This window comes from Rhinoderma darwinii, chromosome 1, assembly GCF_050947455.1.
Source record: "Rhinoderma darwinii isolate aRhiDar2 chromosome 1, aRhiDar2.hap1, whole genome shotgun sequence".
Classification (NCBI taxonomy): domain Eukaryota; kingdom Metazoa; phylum Chordata; class Amphibia; order Anura; family Rhinodermatidae; genus Rhinoderma; species Rhinoderma darwinii.
In genome coordinates this window covers 46,440,576-46,447,916 of record NC_134687.1, presented here as the reverse complement: position 1 = coordinate 46,447,916, position 7,341 = coordinate 46,440,576, and the positions used below count along the sequence as shown (strand labels likewise).

Sequence of the window (7,341 nt, the reverse complement as noted above, 5' to 3'; positions counted from 1 at the left end):
CTGCCAGGGGCAAATGGTGGCCAAAACATTGGACCCAGTTATATTCTTCAAATGCTCTGATATTGTTAGAGGCATTATCTGTGGTTATTCCAGCCATTTTGGATATGTCCAGTTTCGACTCTTTAGTTAATGTTTCCTCAAGTGCCTCATATAAACCCTCCGCAGTATGATCTGTGTGCAGAGTTGTACAGCCTAAACACCAAGATTGCATTTCCCATCGATCTGTTATAAAGTAAATGGTGACAGCCATGTATGCATCTGTAGCTCTGCTTTTCCAGAGGTCTGTAGTACAAGCAAAGAATGGAACTGCAGCCAATTGCGCCTCAACAACTCTTCGGATTTCACTGTGGAGTTGAGGTATTTCTGTACACATGTAATTTCTACCAGGCATGTCATACTTTCTCCAAACCTACAAGGAGGACAAACATAAACCCCCCTCTTCCGCTTGTTCATAATATAATCACAGTGATGATCAAAAGTAGAGATGAGCGAACTTCTGATAAGTTCGGTTCGGCTGGTTCGCGGAATTTCTTGAAAAAGTTCGATACGGACCAAACCTGTAATTCAAGAAAGCCCATAATAAATCATGTATGGAGCTCCTGTAATGACGGGTGGCTACATGTGTGCACCCAGCATTACGGCAGCGTTGCTAGGCGATGTCAGTAAATAGTCACTGTCCAGGGTGCTTAAAGAGTTAACTGATCGGCAGTAACTCTTTCAGCACCCTGGACAGTGAATTCCGATCACAATATAGAGCAAACTGTAAAAAAAAAAAGAAAAAGACGTTCGTACTTACCGAGAACTTCCTGCTTCTTCCTCCAGTCCGGCCTCCCGGCCGTTGCCTTGGTGACGCGTCCCTCTCGACATCCAGCCCAACATTCCTGGATGACGTTTCAGCCAATGTGACCTCTGCAGCCAATCACAGGCCAATCACATGCTGCAGCGGTCACATGGACTGTCGCGTCATCCAGGGTTTTCGGGCTGGATGTCAAGAGAGTGACGCGTCCCTCTTTCGGCATCCAGCCCGACCTCCCTGGATGACGCGGCAGTCCTTGTGACCGCTGCAGCTTGGGATTGGCCTGTGATTGGCTGCAGCCTGTGATCGGCATGTGATTGGCTGCAGCGGTCACTTGGACTGAATCGTCATCCCGGGAGGTCGGACTGGAGGAAGAAGCACGGAGTTATCGGTAAGTAGGAACTTCTATTTTTTTTTACAAGTTGATGTATCTTGTGATCGGAAGTCACTGTCCAGGGTGCTGAAACAGTTACTGCCAATCGCTTAACTCTTTCAGCACCCTGGACAGTGACTATCTCCTGATGTCGCGTACCGTAAAATCAGTGACTCATAAGCCGGGTTCGGTCAAAACGTGTTCGGCCGAACCCGGTGAAGTTCGGATTCGCTGCGAACCGAACTTTTCACGATGTTCGGACCGAAACCGGGTTCGCTCATCTCTAATCAAAAGGAAGCAAGGAGGAAAGGCGCATATAGTCCCGATATGTGGTCATTGGTAATGACTCATCATTGATAATAATAACAACCTAAAAAGGAGTCAATATACCACTAGTTACTATAAAACATATACATTTTATTGTGTACAAATACAAAAAAACTATTACATAAAAAAGTTACAGAGATGATAGCGACCACAGTGTGTGAAGATGGAAACCAGACAGCATAAGTCTGAAATTATAATATGCATGTAATACATATAGGGAAAGAAACGAGGATATGGATGTATATATACAAAATGTATATAAGAGTTTTACTTGGAATACTGATAGGGGAGTCACTTATGTGATAGCCCAGGTAAAGCTCACAAACATATGATTAGATGTGTTAGTAGCACATGTCAGGCCATCACCCATCAAACACAAGGTATGGTAGGTGAAGTGGCTGGACAATGCCAGTCACATGAACACAGAGGTACACAATACAGCATATCCTGAATACCAAATAACAGTCTTACCCATAGCACGGTGTCCGGCTGTCTGGAGTCACACCCCAACGCACGTTTCGGTGGAAGTCTTCGTCTGGGGGTCGGATTTCACTGTAGAGTTGTGGTATTTCTGTACACATTATGTCATTTCTACCAGGCATGTCATACTTTCTGTCTAACTGCTGTATCAGATTTCGGAATCCAGTTTTCTCAACCATATATATAGGAACTAGGTCCATGCAGTTGTACTTAGCTAAAGATCTGTTTAGTCTTTGGCGGCTGCAGGCTGCCAATTCCAGGCAAGGACTAGTGGAAAGGGGGCCGCTCTCCCCATTCTGTTCAATGGGAGTTACAGAAATAGCCGAGCAGGCGCTAAGAAACTTTGTAATATATCTTATTAGAGCAAAATTCCCTTTTTCTCCACTTATGGACCACTTCACTCCTCCCCATGCCTCTAGTACTGATCATAAAAGAGTATCCGGCACACCAATTTTGAAACAAAGGTATTTTTATTTTGTTTTTAATGCCAGTGGCAGAGTGCGACGTTTCGGTCAAAGCGACTTTCATCAGGCATTTAGCCGTGCTGGAAAACTGCATAGACGAGCGCTAGTTGTGCTGATAGTGGCTGGCCGCTGTGTCAAGGCGCTGTGTCGTGTCTTTTATACTCATATTTGGGTTGGGCCCCTATCCGTGCAAAACCCCATCCTTCCACGTATCTGGTGCTGTCTGAACCTATATATATCTAGTACTGATTATTCACTCTCAAATCACTGCTAAAATCAGTTTTGAGAGACGACACAGTTTATCAGCTTCATTGACGTATTAAGTTACATATTGCCCATAGAAGTCTATGGACAGGGAGCTGCTGGGGGGAGACACAGAGAGGCAAAGGGAAAAACAGACGCTGCTACAGCTTCTAGTGAGAGTTCTATGTCACCCAAGTGCTGGATTCACAGCTATACTGCTCATTACTGCTTTATCTTCTCCATGCTACTGCCTCTAAGGGTGTGCTACAGAGAGTTGGGAGACCAGGATCTGCTCTTCTATGTGTGTGCAGTGTATAAGAGACATCATAATAGTTAGTCCACTCTGGAGCTGAGCTTGGGGAAAACCTGACTATTAGATAGCATACAGAGGGGAAAACTGGCTATAAATGCCATATACAAGTCATATAATGGTTTAGAAATGGTTGTATTCCTCATTCACACACATATAGCAGCTTATTATGAAAAGTTATCGAAAACATTGTTCACATCCGAGTCGTGGCTTCCACTCATAACGGTAGCTTTTTGACATCAAGAATAGCATGTCATTCTGCGCTATTCTTTCCATTAAACATGTCAGAACTGCCGACGGGCTCTGTACAGCAGTGCGTTCATAGCCTTACCACTTTTGTATTAGTTTGCCCTAGTTTACAGTTGCTTCAAGTCTCCTCTTTTGGCAGATGACTTTCCAGACAATGGCGTTATTGATGTCCAGTTGCTTGTTGCTCTTTTTAAATCCCTTTCCGAGCTCACAGGCATCGATATCACTCTTTCTAAAGGTTTTAAAGTACTTTTTGTATCTAGAAATGGTGGTATCACACATCCTCTCTAAACATGTTCTAATCATTTGAACCTGATTGTAATGTTGGGCCTTATTCACACGAACATGTTATACGTCCGTGTGACGGCCGTCAAAACAACGTCCGTCACACGGACCTATGTAATTCAATGTGGCCGTTCACACGGCCGTTGTTTCAATGGACCGTGTGAAGGGTCAGTGAGAAAATAGGACATGTCCTATTTTTTCACGCATCCCTTCATAGACTCTAGGTTATGGGGGATGCGTGATATCGCATCCCTCAGCGCAGAGCACAGATGCACCTCGGACGTGTGAATAAGGCATCAGGGATTTCCACATATGTTAAAACAAACTTTACATGACGTGCTCTTACTTTTCCACATGACTATATACTGTATAGTGCATTGAAGGGGAAGTCCAGCAAAAACATTTGTTTTATAACATTTCACATATATATAGCAAAAGATCACTTAGACAGAGTCCACGAACGTGGGCGACCTCTAATTTATAGAAAGGTCTGCAAGTGCTCTAAAGAGAACCTAAATCAATCTCGGTCCGCTCACTGATTTCCGTTAATGGTAATATCTGAACATGTGCTTAAAACATTGCAAATAATTTGTCCTATTGTAAACTAAAGTCACTGTAACAAGTAAAATTTTTGATTTTATATTTTTGTCAAAGGAATCTGTTCTGCCTTTGGCAGAGGACGATTACCTGACCGACTCCCTCACTACTGCAAGAAATGGATGGTGATCTGCTCATGTCGTCCTTGCCGGGCTATCAGCAAGAAGGACACAGAAAGCAGAAGTTTCAGAACCACCACTCTCAGCAGCTCATCAAGTTCAGCAAAGTGGCTTTTAGATAGACAATCTTTCAATTAATTACCAACTGCCCCACTATTTCCCCCCAACCACTAGCTTTTATAATACATACTTCCCATTTCCTTAACTAATTCCCATTCCCTCCAAAAGGTGCAGTTCCCTTTCCTGCTCCTCCATAATGGAGTTGTAGGTGGCCACCTGCCTACTCCTTGTCCCGGCCGTAGTGCTTCCTGCCAGGGACTGTTCAGTGGGTGTTGTCGTACTCACTTGCAACTCTATATTATCTTATAGATGCCCCAATGTACAAAGGCTCATGTGGTGACAAATGCTCCTTAAGTTTTTGAATGGAAGTAAAATATCACTCTTAATAGGCCAATTACTGCACAGGGCAGGTCTGCATGTTAATAACAGTAATTAGAATCATGTCTGAACCTGCTTTATGAATAAAAGTAAAGGAAACATTTACACATATTCTCAAGTATTATCTGATTATTTTTTTTGTGCGCACTATAGTTTTTTGCAAAACTCTCAGCTATCACGCCAGCAGTATAAAGTAATTTCTTAACTATATGTCTGGACGGCATCCATAATCAAGGGTCAAACAGATGGCCATGATGCTTGCTATGGGGTCAGTGGCAAAGGGTATACTCAAACAGGCCATGTCGACCTACTGCAACGTCTACAGCCGCGGACCGTCGTTCTTACATGTCCCCCGACGGCCGCAGCCATGGCCGTCACTTCCGCATCGCTGCACTGGTTCCCGTAGTGTGCGCGCCCGCACGCCTCCAGCCCTAATGGGCCTTTGCACACTATAAAAAGGGCTCTGCCTTTTCACTCATTGCCTGAGGGTTTTTGTGTTTACCCATGTTAGTCTTAGCAAAGGGTTCCTTAGTGTTATCCTGTTCCCGTTGTTCCCGTGCCCTGCTACCTGTATCCCGTGCTATAGTTGTTCCTTTGCCTTAGGCCCCATGCACACGACCGTGCCCGAAAATCACGGCCCGCGATTGCGGGCACGGCCGGCCGCTGACTGATAGCCGCATTTTCGGGCCGTGCTCCCATACAAAGTCTGGGAGCACGGCCCGCAAAATGCGAAAGAACGGACATGTTCCATAATTCCCGGAACATTTCCACGGCACTGACACCCTTCCGTAGTGCTACGGAAAGGTGTCAGTGTTCAATGAAAGTCAATGGCTCCGTTTTTGCGGACCGCAATTGCGGTCCGCAAAAACTGAGGTTTTTTGCTGTCGTGTGCATGGGGCCTTAGAGTGTTGGAGCCGTGTTGTGCCACCTGTCACGCCTGCTGATATACACCACGTCTGGTGTCTGCAAGTTCATCTGTGCCGAGCCTCCGTTACTGTCTGCACTATCAAAGGTATTCATGTACTAGGACTGTTGTTTGGCCAGCTGCTATTCCGCTACGGCGGTGCGGCCTAGTGGGTCCACATGACCATGGATTGTGACACGTACCCCATTGAGTTTGTGCAGCTGTTTAGGGCTCCCATTCTCTACCAACAAGGCAATGTTATCCGACATTTGTCTCATCAAGAAGACCTCATCTCTAAAAACAGCCAGCCTGCTGATCTCAGCTCAGCGGGTGCGGCTCCTGTAGAAGTTTTTTCTAGTCATACATTTGTATTTAGTGTAGTCTATATTGTATTACATTCAAATGAATGGCCGACTAAGCAATACAGTGAACCCTCTTTGAGGCGAACACCCAAAATGGAGAAGTTTCATTGTGCATGTATGGGCCAGGTTCACCAGATCGGTGCAGAGACACTTTTACTTAGTGGCTCGTAGAGAGGGTCCTGATCGAGGGAACCCCCCACTCTATAATGTCCAAATGCCCTAATTGGTAATATGGAGACCAGTTGCCTTGATGAGATCAAACTACATAAAGTTATCCTTCACTTCTAAAAAGGATGGGTGGGGTGGGCACAAGCGTGATGGTCACTCCGCTAAATGCGCCACTGTGCATTACATGGCATAGCACCCTAGTTTTCAGTCCTAAACTGAGCAAACTTACCACCCATTTGTGCATGTGATGTGGTGTAAAAGTTTAGATTTTGCATGCTTAATGTGATCCTATCGATATATTTACTTATTTTATCTACTGCGTCTCTTTCAGTATGATGAATAGTATATGCTATATCGATGCTGCTTTTATTTCACATGATTGGCTTTCTTTTTCTTATATAACTTGCTTTTTATGTAAATGTGTACATATTTTATCAGTTATTTGTATATAAATTTACCATTGTACTTTAGAAAGGTCTATCTTCTTTATTAAAGTTCTCTATTCGGAAATGTACAACTTCTGCTATTTAAATTACTTGTTCAGCAAATGGAAATGATGGTTCTGCAGATCCTGCTCATAGCCCTGTCCCTCATTCAGAATATTATACAATACTGAGGAGCAAATTATTCGACTGGGAGCTGCACTACCACCAGGTGTTCATCCAGAGCAGCACTAGCAATTGGGATACGTTCATACCAACTTCAATGATTCAAGACCCTCTACCGATCTGATATAAGGGGATAAAAGAAAATAATATATTGGATATTTTCTGTCCTATGCTAATTTTGCCCCTTAGATATGCAGCTCATCTCCTGCTTCCATAGAATTAACATGCACGTATGACTGAGAATGAGGAAATGGGACATTATAATTATTACAAGAAAGACCTTTTGTCCGTCAGTTCGTGAATGACAAGTCTTAATACCTGCGTGCTGATGCAATTCAAGCTCCAGCTTTTTGTTTACTATACCTCCAAGACCAACACTGGTGGAACAAAACTGATTTCACCAGGTCATAGGGTCTTGACCACCACCCACCACGTGGGCAAACATTGGATTTTTAAAAGGGGTTCCAAATACTGGGTTTTCCTACAAGGAAAAAAAATCTAGTACCTGAAATGCCTAGATAATGCCACACAGTGCCCAGATAAATAAAGTGCAAAGATAAACATTGCATACATCATCCAGAGAAATACTGTATGCAGTGTCCTGATATATAGCGTATT

The 7,341-nt window shown here is 43.9% G+C and overlaps 1 long non-coding RNA gene across 1 annotated transcript in view; it reads left to right on the top strand.

The window, feature by feature from the left end:
* The window catches only part of LOC142730218 (uncharacterized), a 57,568-nt gene extending 52,780 nt beyond the window's left edge, over window positions 1–4,788 (top strand). Inside the window, exon 3 of the long non-coding RNA XR_012878915.1 lies at window positions 4,182–4,788. This is a non-coding gene — a long non-coding RNA (uncharacterized LOC142730218). The remainder of the gene's footprint in view (window positions 1–4,181) is intronic.
* The last annotated feature ends 2,553 nt before the right edge of the window (window positions 4,789–7,341 follow it).